Source organism: Eucalyptus grandis, chromosome 6 (assembly GCF_016545825.1).
Source record: "Eucalyptus grandis isolate ANBG69807.140 chromosome 6, ASM1654582v1, whole genome shotgun sequence".
Classification (NCBI taxonomy): domain Eukaryota; kingdom Viridiplantae; phylum Streptophyta; class Magnoliopsida; order Myrtales; family Myrtaceae; genus Eucalyptus; species Eucalyptus grandis.
Window position 1 is genome coordinate 20,080,307 of NC_052617.1, and position 12,754 is coordinate 20,093,060.

The following is a 12,754-nucleotide window of genomic DNA, read 5'->3' on the forward strand; positions in this document are numbered from 1 at the left end:
AATTGTTCAGCAATTGCCAGAAACTGTTGAACAACCAGTTGAGCAACACGCTCCTCAAGAGAATGTTGATGCAACATTGAGAAGATCTGCTAGAATAAAGAAATCGGCTATTCCTAGTGATTATATTGTGTATTTACAAGAGTTTGACTACAATATTGGAGCTGAGAATGATCCCGAAACGTTTTCACAAGCCATGGATAGTGATAAATCTAATTTGTGGTACAATGCCATGAAGGAAGAGATGAGTTCTATGACATCTAACGAAGTCTGGGATTTGGTACAGTTACCTGATGGTGCGAAGGCAATTGGTTGTAAATGGGTCTTCAAAACTAAGAAGGACTCATTGGGTAACATTGAAAGATATAAAGCTAGACTCGTTGCCAAAGGATTCACTCAAAAGGAAGGAATCGATTACATGGAGACTTTTTCTCCTGTATCTAAGAAAAATTCTCTTCGTATTGTTTTGGCATTGGTTGCTCATTTTGATATGGAATTACATCAGATGGATGTGAAAATGGCATTCCTCAATGGAAAACTGGAGGAGGAGGTTTACATGAAACAACCTGAAGGATTCCCCTTTAGTAAAGGTGAGCATTTGGTGTGCAAGCTTAAGAAATCTATATATGGCTTGAAACAAGCATCCCGCCAATGGTACTTAAGGTTCCATGAAGTTATCTCTTCATTCGGTTTTGTAGAGAATGTCATGGATCAATGTATATACCAGAAGGTCAGTGGGAGTAAAATTTGTTTCATTGTGCTGTATGTGGATGATATATTACTTGCAACCAATGATAAGGGGTTGCTACATGAGGTGAAATAATTTCTCTCTAAGAGTTTTGACATGAAGGATATGGGTGAGGCATCTTATATCATTGGCATTAAGATCCATAGAGATAGACCTCGAGGTATTTTAGGACTATCTCAAGAAACCTATATCAATAAGGTCCTAGAGAGATTTCGAATGGAAGATTGTTCACCAAGTATAGCACCCATTGTGAAGGGTGACAGGTTCAATTTGAACCAATGCCCGAAGAACGATCTAGAAAGGGAACAAATGTACAACATTCCATATGCTTCTGTTGTTGGAAGTTTGATGTATGCTCAGGTTTGCACTCGACCTGACATCGCTTTTGCTATGGGAATGTTGGGAAGATATCAGAGTAATCTAGGTTTAGACCATTGGAGAGCTGTAAAGAAAGTGATGAGATACCTTCAAGGTACCAAAGACTATATGCTTATGTATAAATGGATTGACAATCTGGAAGTGGTCGGTTATTCGGATGCGGACTTCGTAGGTTGCATTGATTCACAAAAATCAACATCTGGATATATTTTTATGTTAGCTGGCGGAGCCGTGTCATGGAGAAGTGCCAAGCAGACTTTGACTGCTACTTTCACTATGGAGGCTGAGTTCGTTTATTGTTTTGAGGCTACCTCGTATGGTGTATGGTTGAAGAGTTTCATTGCTGGGCTTAGAATTGTTGATTCAATTTCTAGGCCATTAAGAATATATTGTGACAATTCAGCTGCGGTTTTTATGGCTAAAAATGCCAAAAGTGGCAGTCGAAGTAAGCATATCGACATTAAGTATTTAGCCATAAGGGAACGAGTTAAGGAGAATAAAGTGATCATTGAACACGTTAATACTGAATTGATGATAACCGATCCTTTAACTAAAGGCATGCCACCAATGAAGTATAAGGATCATGTAACTAGTATGGGAATAGGTCTTATCATGTGATTTGTCGTCATATGAACGATTTTTGTTGTATGAAACTCTTATTTAGTTGTAATGTTGATTCTCAATTTTGGTGTACACATTTTGTTGTTTATGAGAATAACATTTATCATTGGTTTTGGAATAAACATGGGGTTTATTCATTAAGATATATTGTCACATATAGGATGACATTAAAGAAATAAGATGCATTGTGATACATGGAAGATATTACTCACTCTTAGAGGACATGTCGCCATGATCCATGTGTTTTGTTTCTTTTCTTTAAGCATAAAGTTTTTGTGGAATTAGTTGGATAATCCATATGATGAAAATGATGGGATCAAGTGGGAGAATGTTATTTATTTTTGTGATCCCACGTTTTAGACCCACATTTTCTCTTAAAGTTGCAACTATGCGACATGAAGTTTTTCCACACTTTGTACCCTTTCGTGACAACCGCCCATTTGGTAACCATCTTGATGGGAGACGGGATATAAAGAGGAACGTACGTTCATTTCTGACGGGTGATAACAAGGTCTAACACAAACTCTCATATTGGGAATACACCATCAGTACGTGAGGGAATTGGGTTAGTAGTGTGTCCCCAATTTTTTCTTTGATTTCAGGTTTTTTTAACGAACGTAAACAAGAACAATGGCTAGAGGTTTGTCTTTAATTGATTCTGGCTTCCGCATCATGAATTTTATGTCTTACACTTTCTATATATGATATGTTGTGTAGTATCTCTTGCTGCTCTGTCTTTTGTCTGTCGCCAATCTAACCTTGCGAAGATCCGATGGTAGCTAAAAAGAATTTAATTGTTGTTAAGAGTGCGTTTGTTTAACAGAAAGTTAAACGATTTGGAAAGAAATTTTCCTAAAAATGATAGTTTATATAGTTTGAAATAATTAGTTAACAAAAACTGTTTTCATTACTCATAACAGTTTAGGTCTAAAAAATTTCATAAATGATAAAAATATTTTTCATTTATTCATTTTTGTAAGCAATATAAACGATATTTTTTTTATGAAATTATTTATTTTCCGAGAAATAAATGAATCATAAGCTTTCGACAAAAGAAAGAAAAAAGGAACAATAAGCTTATATATAATTAGAAAGCTAGGTAGAACAGGCTTCAATGATTGCGCCATGCGTCAAAATATTATCCATTCCCAAATTTTTATAGGAAATTAGTGGACCAATGTGACATGCAAAGAGCACATAGATGTTTACTTAATTACCAAAACATTTTATTTAAGAAAATGAAGCGTGATGAAAATTGAATGGTATTTGTTTAATGTATTAATTAATCAATTTGCTAATAAGACAAAAATCCAAATATCCTCTTTCATTCATTACTCAAAAGTTTTTTTTTTTCGACCCATCTGCTGATAGATTATTAACCCATGCTATATCAAAAAAGATTATAAATTAACAATTAATTATTTTGTGACTATGAAAATTGTAACATATTGAAAATCCTAAAATATTAAAAGAAATCATGTAACATATATTGCAATTTCCGGTAAATTATGACATACTCACATAGGCAGTTGTGTTTAAATATTATGACATCAAAATAAATACAAAAAAAGTCACTAGTATCCAACACTCAATTATACCGCAAAGTTAAATTAATATAATCACCATATCGCAATCCTTCCATTTATGTATGTTAGAATGATTAAATATTTAACTATGTCTTCATATAATAGTTTAAGCTTTTAAAACAGTTAGCAGTAATCCCACAAAATCTCACATGATTTCAAAACTAAAGATCCCGTGTTTAAATTTTTCCAAACCCCATTTGCCTCATAAATTAAATACGTCTACGTTTAGTACTAGACAAAAAGACCAGACGAAGTGTAAATGGAAGTATTCTAATAATTAAATATTTAACCACGTCTTCATCTAACAATTGAAATTTTTAGAATAGTTTGCACTGATTTCACAAAATATTATAGTGTATATACAAGAAGAATCTCAAAGTACATACACATGCAAAAGGACTACCAATTTATTTAAAACTATTTACAGATACCTTACTTTAGAACTTTTATCGCTAAAAATTATATTTTCATTCTCATGAATATCATAAAATGTAAAAATTTGTACAACTTATATAATTTTTGAAAATTACTATCCAACTAAGTTACAATAAGTACATCTTTACAACTAGTATTTTCTAATTAGTCGATTGTAATTCAATAAAAAAAAATAGTGAATCAAATCGATTCTTGTGGTAACAAAAATATAAAAAAAGAGAGAATCGACTCAACTCTGAAGAACTTCTCATATTAGTCAGCCAAGTATCATTATTTTTCCTTACACAATTGCTAATAAAGGTCCACACCTTGCCATAATAGAGGGCCAGGGACGAAAATGTCAATCTTCCACAGATCATGGAACGTCGCAAAAGAACTAAACAAGCCTTTATCTTTGAAGGAACGATACTTGAGATTGCGTGGCTTCATTTTGTCCTCGTTTGGAGTTAATTTATAGTAAAAAAAAGAGTGGAAATTGTTTAAAAAAATCCTAAACCTATAAAATGGCTGCCAATTCAATCATAAATATTTGAATTTTGCCAATTTAGTTATAGACTTTTAATTATACTAATTCAATTCTAAAACTTTTGGCAGTACGTCAATTTAGTTTTTACAGTCAATTTTAGTCAAAAATCACTAATATAGATACCGGTCATCCTACATGATACGAACAATGTTAATGAAAACATTTTTAAAAAAAATATAAATTTTCAACTTTTTTTTTTCTTGTCTTTTTTTCCTCATTCCTCATCAATAGCCGATGACAAGTCATAGGCCAGGATCAAGCCTCGCCAGTGGCCAACAAGGCAACATTTGCCTAGTCCAATGAGGTCAACTTTGCCGGCCCTTGTTTGTGGCCGACTGCAATCCCTTGCCTAGACCTAGTGATCAATAGAGAAAGAAGGACAAAAAAAGAGGAAAAAGGAAAAAGTGGTAAAAAATTAAGAGAAAAATTGTCCATATTAATACCAATTGCGCCATGTATGACAGTAAACGTCAACATCAACAAGACTAAATTGGTAAATCGTCGAAAGGTTAAAGACTAAATTTGGCACAATTGAGAGGTTTTGAAATAAAATTAACAAATCATTAAAAGGGTTATGACTAAATTTGCACAATTGAAATGCTTAGAACTAAATTAACTATCACACAAAAGGAAGATTTTTGGACAATTTTCCTATAAAAGGGTGCTTGAGGCAATTATGTATAACTTATTTTAGTGGCAAAACTGAGATTCCTCAAGCTGTCTTTCTTAGATATAATTTATCGCATCTGGATGGAACATAACCACAAACGGTTTCAAAACACGTCCATTGAGCTTTATGTTTTGTTGGCATTGATGTTACAGTAGTGGCTGTTTTGATACTGGTTGTGTTTGTATTTCTGTTTCGTAGGAAGAGCAGAGAGCTAGAGGACTCTGAGGATATGGATATGACGTCTTCAAAGGTCTTCCTCCTTTCCTCCCCAACCCCTGCACCCCCCCCACCCCTACAAAAAAAAAAAAAAACCCAAAAATATATTTATTGAAATGCCCACCATATGTTGCTTCTGATAAATTATGGGCTTGCAGGTCAGTCATTGATGTTTCGAAAATTCAGTTATGAGGAGACCAAGAAGGCAACAGATAATTTTAACATAGCCATGGACAAGGGGGATTTGGAACTGTTTACAAAGCACAATTTAGTGATGGTTTAGTGGTTGCAGTAAAGCGAATGAACAAAGTCCCAGAACAAGGGGAGGACGACTTCTGCAGGGAAATAGAGCTTCTTGCTAGGCTTCATCATCGTCATCTGGTTGCCCTTAGAGGATTTTGTATTGAAAAGCGTGAAAGGTGAGAAGGGAATTAGTTTTATCCACACCAAAGTCTATACTCTCCATCCCCCACCAACACGCACACACACAACACCACACGTGCATTCATGCCTATTCATGCATCACAAGCTCACGATTCAATTTCTGTGGGTCATCTTTTGCTTGCATGCACACGTGTACACATCCGCACAATGAGTGGGTGAGTACTTCTGCATTCATGTGACTGATTTGAACTAGAGTAATTAATTGATTTCAGCTCTCTGCAGGTTTCTTATTGTTGAGTAGGTCACTCCCAATTGGAGAGGTCAATGCAATATATATATTTGTAGTAGAATATGTATAGTAGTGAGTGTGTAAAAGAAAAAGAAAAAAAAAGGATAAAAAGAAAATATCAAAAGAGATCGTGAGATAAATCAATGTGATCTTCCACATCCAGAAAATCAAAGGAAATTGAAAAAGAAATCAAAATGATATTTTCATATATACAAAATCATGAGAGATTAGGAGATAAATCTACGTGATTTTGTATTGTATAATTTCTATTTGGGATTGTATTTGCTCCTATGAATAGAAGTCCTCGTCAACGGAGAAGAATATACAAAAGCAAGAATATCGAGCAGCGTAGCGGGAGAAACAATTTTCTTCTTCCAAGAAAGAGTTATCTTTGAGTGAGTTATCCAATTTGTGAGAGGTTTAGATCCACAAATTGAAGACAGAGAGAGATTTATCTTTGGGTGAAGTTGTATCTCATTATTTATCATAGTGGAAGTTTGAAGTGGACTATGGTCCCTTGGTTTTCCCTTCACCTTGGAGGGTTTTCCATGTTAAAATTCTGGTGTTATTTATTATTCATCTTTACCACTTTCAGTTAATATTTTATCCTATTTAATTTTCACAAAAACAATAGTGGGAAAATTTTTCTAGCCGTTCTCCACAAATATTTTTCCCAACAAGTGGTATTAGAGCAAGGTTGCTTTATTTATTATTTTTCTATGCAAAATTAAATGGAGGAAAATTTTGGCAACATGATAAAATTGACTGCATTCAATTATGCAATCTAGAAACCAAAGATGGAGGATATGCTATACATTAAAGATCTTTGGAGGCCAATTGTGATACCGAAAAAGGTACCAGTTCCAACGTTCGAGGAGTTTGATCCTATAGTGGAAGCCAAATTGGCATCGTCTTCTAGTGGCAAACCAACGACAATGTCCGAAAGCGAATGGATGGTGCTTAATCGGAAGTGTGCCACTCAAATCTGACAATGGATTGATAAGAGCATTTTTCAAAATTTTGCTAATGAACATGATGCTGGTGTTCTTTGGCAAAAATTAGAGAAAATGTACGCAAGAACAACGGTGCAAAATAAAGCAAATCACATGTGGCGGCTCGTGAATCTGAAATACAAAGACGGCAGCAGTGTCTCGGAACACATGAACGAGTTCCAAGGTATAGTAGACCAACTCAATTCTATGAAGATGACATTAGATGATGAATTGTAGGCATTACTACTGCTTAGCTCTTTGCCAAATAGCTGGGACACACTTGTTGTGTCGGTCAGCAACTCGGCTCCTGACGACAAGCTTACCATGGACATGGTAAAGATAGAATGTTGAATGAAGAATTCCAGCGAAAAGAGAGTGGAGTCAATCCTGAGTCCGAAGCTCTTGTCATTAATCGACAAGAAAATCAAGAACGGAGAGGGAGGAGCAAAAGCCAAAACTTTCGGAATTAGCAACGAGGAAGGTCCCAATCCAACTTCAGATGAGACAAGAAGTGCCATCATTGTGGTAAATTGGGACACTTCATCCGAGAATGCAGAAAGCTAAAGGTGGAAAAATAAAAAAGTCATAACATCAACAAAGCTAACGAGAACCAGACGAATGACATTGCAAATATTGCAGATGAGGTGATCACTATTCAAAGTGATGATTCCATTAATCTTGCATCCAAGATTCGACATGGGTAGTTGATTCTGGCACATCCTACTATGTCACAGCTCGTCAAGATCTTTTCACATCTTACACCATTGGCGATTTTGGACTTGTAAAGATGGGAAATGAAGGTACGTCCAAAATTATTGGTATGGGTAATATTTATTTGGAGACTAATGTTGGATGTAGGCTACCACTCAAAGATGTGAGACATGTTCCGAACATACGCCACAATCTTATATCTACTGGCAAGCTTGATGACGAAGGCTACATCGATTTCTTTAGTGATGGAAAATGGAAGCTCACCAAAGGTAATTTGGTGATAGCCAAAGGAGAAAAGACTAACTCTCTCTATATCACACAATTCAAGCCGTGTAGAGGAGAGGTGAATGTAATCGAAAAAGGAGTCACCATCGAGTTATGGCATAAGTGACTCGGACACATGAGCGAGAAAGGACTTAAGATTCTCACTAGAAAGAAACTTCTACTCGGAATAAAATGTACACCATTGAATACTTGTGTCGACTGCATTATGGGAAAACAACATAGAGTAGCATTTCACAATTCCCCACCATCTAGAAAAGCTGAAATTTTAGATCCGATACATACTGATGTATGCAAAATGCAAACAAGGACACTTGGAGGTGCGCTTTATTTTGTAACATTTATTGATGACCACTCTAGAAAGGTGTGGGCATTTGCCTTGAAAGAGAAACAGGCAGGCGATTGAAGTGTGTACGCTCTGACAATGGTATACCAAGGACCTTTTGAAGATTATTGCAAAAACCTTGGGATCAAACTAGAAAGATCCGTACCAAAAACACCTCAACACAACGGTGTCGCAGAGCAGATAATAGAACCGAATGTGAAAGAATTAGATGTATTCTCTCCAACGCAAAGCTACCAAACCACTTTTGGGGTGAGGCAATGAGAACGGTAGTTGATTTAATCAACCTATCACCTTCAACTCCACTCAACGGTGATGTACCACAAAGTGTCTAGATTGGTAAAGATGCTTCTTATGGCCACTTGAAGGTGTTCGGCTGAAGAGCATTTGTTCACATTCCAAGGGATGAGAGATCAAAGCTTGATGGGAAATCAAAGCAATGTATTTTTTTGGGGTGCGCACATGAAGAATTCAGTTACAGACTCTGGAATCCCGTTAACTGGAAAATAGTCAAAAGTAGGGACGTGGTATTTCTTGAAGATCAGACAATTGAGGACTTCGAGAAGCACGAGAAATCTCCATCAATAGATGAATACTCAGTTGATCTTGGCCCAATCGCTTCTCCTATCAACAAGCAAGCTGAATCTAGAATTGAAGGTATGACTACTTCAACTGAACTTGAACCAATTGTTGAATAGGTCCCATCAGAACCTCAATTGAGGAGATCGACAATCTAGTCATAGATATTTCCCAATGAGTACGTGATGCTCATTGACGGGGGAGAACCAGAGAACTACCAAGAAGCTACATACCACAAGCATAAAGAGGAGTGGTTAAAAGCTATGTAGGAGGAGATGAAATCCTTAGACGAAAATCATACTTATGATTTAGTCAAGTTGCCATAGGGAAGAAAAGCTCTAAAAAAGAAGTGGGTGTTCAGATTAAAGACTGAAGAATGTAACTCACAGCCACGATACAAAGCAAGGTTGGTTGTGAAGGGATTCGCTCGAAGAAAGATATCGACTTCAATGAGGTATTTTCTCCTCCCGTAGTTAAAATGTCCTCTATCCGAGTTGTCCTTGGCTTGGCAACAAGCTTGAACTGGAGGTCGAGCAACTTGACGTGAAGACCGCGTTTTTACATGGAGATCTAAATAAGGAGATCTACATGGATCAGCCAGAAGGTTTCAAAATCAAAGGCAAAGAAAACCTTGTGTGTAGATTGAGGAAGAGTCTTTACGGGCTCAAGTAGGCACCAAGACAGTGGTACAGAAAATTCGATTCATTCACGGAAGAAAATGGGTTACCACTGCTGATCATTGCGTTTTTTTCAAGAAATTTACTAATGGTAATTTCTTCATTCTTTTGCTTTACGTTGATGACATGCTAATTGTCGGTCAAGATAAAAGCAAGATCAACAACTTAAAGAAGGAATTAAGCAAGTGCTTTGCGATGAAGGATTTGGGACCCGCAAAACAAATTCTTGGGATGGAAATCTTACGAGACAGACAGAATCGTAACTCTGGTTATCTCAAGAACGGTATGTTAATAAAGTTCTAGAAAGATTTAATATGAATAAATCCAAAGCAGTTTGTTCTCCACTTGCAAATCATTTCAAACTCAGGTTAGAGCAGTGCCCAAAAAGTGAGATAGAAAAGAAAGAAATGAAAAAAGTTCCTTATGCATCGGCGGTTGGCAGTCTAATGTACGCAATGGTATGCACGAGGCCTGATATCGCTTATGCAGTTGGTGTGGTAAGCAGATTTCTATCCAATCCTGGCAAGGAACATTGGGCAGCAGTCAAATGGATATTTAGGTATCTTCGTGGTACATCTAATAACTACATATGTTTTGGTAATGGTAAAACTGTGTTAGAAAGTTTTTCGGATTCAGACATGACAGGGGACGTGGACTCAAGAAAGTCTACATCAAGATACCTAATGACTTTTGCAAGGGGAGCAGTTTCATGGCAATCTCGACTACAAAAATGTGTTGCTCTATCTAGTGTTGAAGCAGAGTATATTGCGATAACGGAAAAATGTAAAGAACTCTTGTGGATGAAGAAGTTTCTACAAGAAGTGGGCCACAACCAAGAGGAGTATATCTTGTATTTAGATAGTCAAAGCGCAATACATCTCAGCAAAAATGCAACTTTCCGCTCCTGATCCAAACACATTGACATCAGATATCATTGGATACGTGATGTGTTGGAAGAAAAAGCCCTACAGCTAAAGAAGATACACACTGACAACAACGGCTTAGATATGATGACAAAATCTCTATCTACAGTGAAGATGCAAGCCTGTCAAACTTTTGCAGGTTTGATACCTTCTCCAAATTGCTCGTGAGGGGGAGATTTATTGAGTAGGTCACTCCCAATTGGAGAGACCAATGCAATTATGTATATCTATAGTAGAATATGTATAGTAGTGAGTGTGTAAAAGAAAAGGAAAAAAAAAGAGAAAAAAAAGGAGAAAAAGAAAATATCAAAAGAGATCGCGAGATAAATCAACGTGATTTTCTACATCTAGAAAATCAAGGGAGATTGGAAAAGAAATCAAAATGATTTTCTCATATATACAAAATCACAAGAGATTAGGAGATAAATCTACGTGATTTTGTATCGTATAATTCCTATTTGGGATTGTATTTGCTCCTATGAATAGAAGTCTTCGTCAACGGAGAACAATATACAAAAGCAAAAATATCAGAGCAGCGTAGTGGGAGAAACAGTTTTCTTCTTTCAAGAAAGAGAGTTATATTTGAGTGAGTTATCCAGTTTGTGAGAGGTTTAGATCCACAAATTGAAGGTAGAGAGATATCTATCTTTGGGTGAAGTTGTATCCCATTATTTATCATAGTGGAAGTTTGAAGTGGACTACGGTCCCGTGGTTTTTCTCTTCACCTTGGAGGGATTTCTACGTTAAAATTATGGTGTTATTTATTATTCATCTTTACTACTTTCAGTTAGTATTTTATCTTATTTAATTTTCACAGAAACAGTAACGGGAAAAATTTTCTGAGCATTCTCCACAAATATTTTTCCTAACACTTATGTATGAATACATGGCAAATGGAAGCTTGAAAGATCATCTTCATAGTACACATGTTTTTCCTGCACTGATTTTATGGATCTCTCTCTCTCTCTCTCTCTCACACACACACACAGAGCATAGGCACAATCTGCTGCACCCATGTGCACATGCTAAGATGTACGCAGACTCGTAAGTGCATACTTGTTGAGCGAAATCATGAGCCAATCACTTAACATTTATTACCATGTATTGAATATTTAACTGATGCTTACATTGAAGTTGTTCTTACACTGCTATATGAACACATTCATAAAACCTTAAACCACTAGGCTTTTTTGTTTTAGGGTTCCTTAGTCATCGTGTTGTTGACTTATCCATTGTGTGCAGCACCTAAAGAAATCCTCTGAGTTGGCGGACGAGGATCCAAATAGCTATTGATGTGGCTAATGCTTTGGTAATTTTGAACTTCCGTGGTCATTTGGAGTGATTTAACTATTTCTTATCAACGTCTTAGTCTTCGGACTTCTACATTATCAATGCAGGAGTATCTCCATTTCTATTGTGATCCTCCCTTGTGTCACAGAGACATCAAGTCAAGCAACATTTTACTTGATGAGAATTTTTTTTGCCAAGGTAGGATAGTTCTGCGAAAGTGACTCTTTGATTAGATCTTAGCTCCCAATATACATTAATCCAAGTTCAATTGCAAAATCGGATATCCCTGATGCAGTCTTTGCAAGATGCTAAGTAGCAGGAAGCCAGGGACTTCCTTGACATATCAAATTGATTGCTTCTGGTGACTTTTCTCATTTCTTGTCATCTTTGAGTCTAGGTTGCTGATTTCAGTCTCGCACATGCTTCAAAAGATGGCTCAATTTGCTTTAACCAGTAAATACTGATGTACGAGGAACTCCAGGTCGAAAAAGCTGCCCCTTGGTTAATGATCTGCATTGTTTTAATCAATATCTAAGCCTTACTTTTTTCCCCAGGTTCATGGATCCTGAGTATGTAATCACTCAGGAGCTCACGGAGAAGAGCAATGTCTACAGCTATGGCGTGCTATTGTTAGAGATGGTAACATGAAGACGGGCCATACAAGATGGCAAGAATTTAGTGGAATGGTCTCAAACATATCTGACATCTACTCTTAGAATACCTGAGCTTGTGGACCCCAGAATTAAGGACACCTTTGATTTCGACCAGCTGCAAACCATAGTGAGTATCGTGCAAAGGTGCACTCAGCCAGAAGGACGGGCTAGGCCTTCAGTTAAACAGATTCTTAGGCTTCTATACGAGACTTCAGATCCTGTCCATAGCGGGTTCCTGCAAACCGATGAAGAGGGAGAGTTTGGTGGATGTGCTGGTCAGGGAAGAGCGAGTAAAGGGAAAATGCATAAGAACGATGCCGTTTTTAACAGTAGTGATGTAAGATATCTAGTCTCTTCTTCCAGTACATCTAGGTCACATGGTAGTAGAAGCTTTTTGCTTGAATCCGGGTCACCTCAATCTCCTCCTAATATGCTTTCACTATGAGGCCTCTTT

The 12,754-nt window shown here is 36.6% G+C and overlaps 1 pseudogene; it reads left to right on the forward strand.

The window, feature by feature from the left end:
- The first annotated feature begins 2,374 nt into the window (after nucleotides 1-2,374).
- LOC104455356 lies at nucleotides 2,375-12,745 on the forward strand (annotated as a pseudogene).
- The last annotated feature ends 9 nt before the right edge of the window (nucleotides 12,746-12,754 follow it).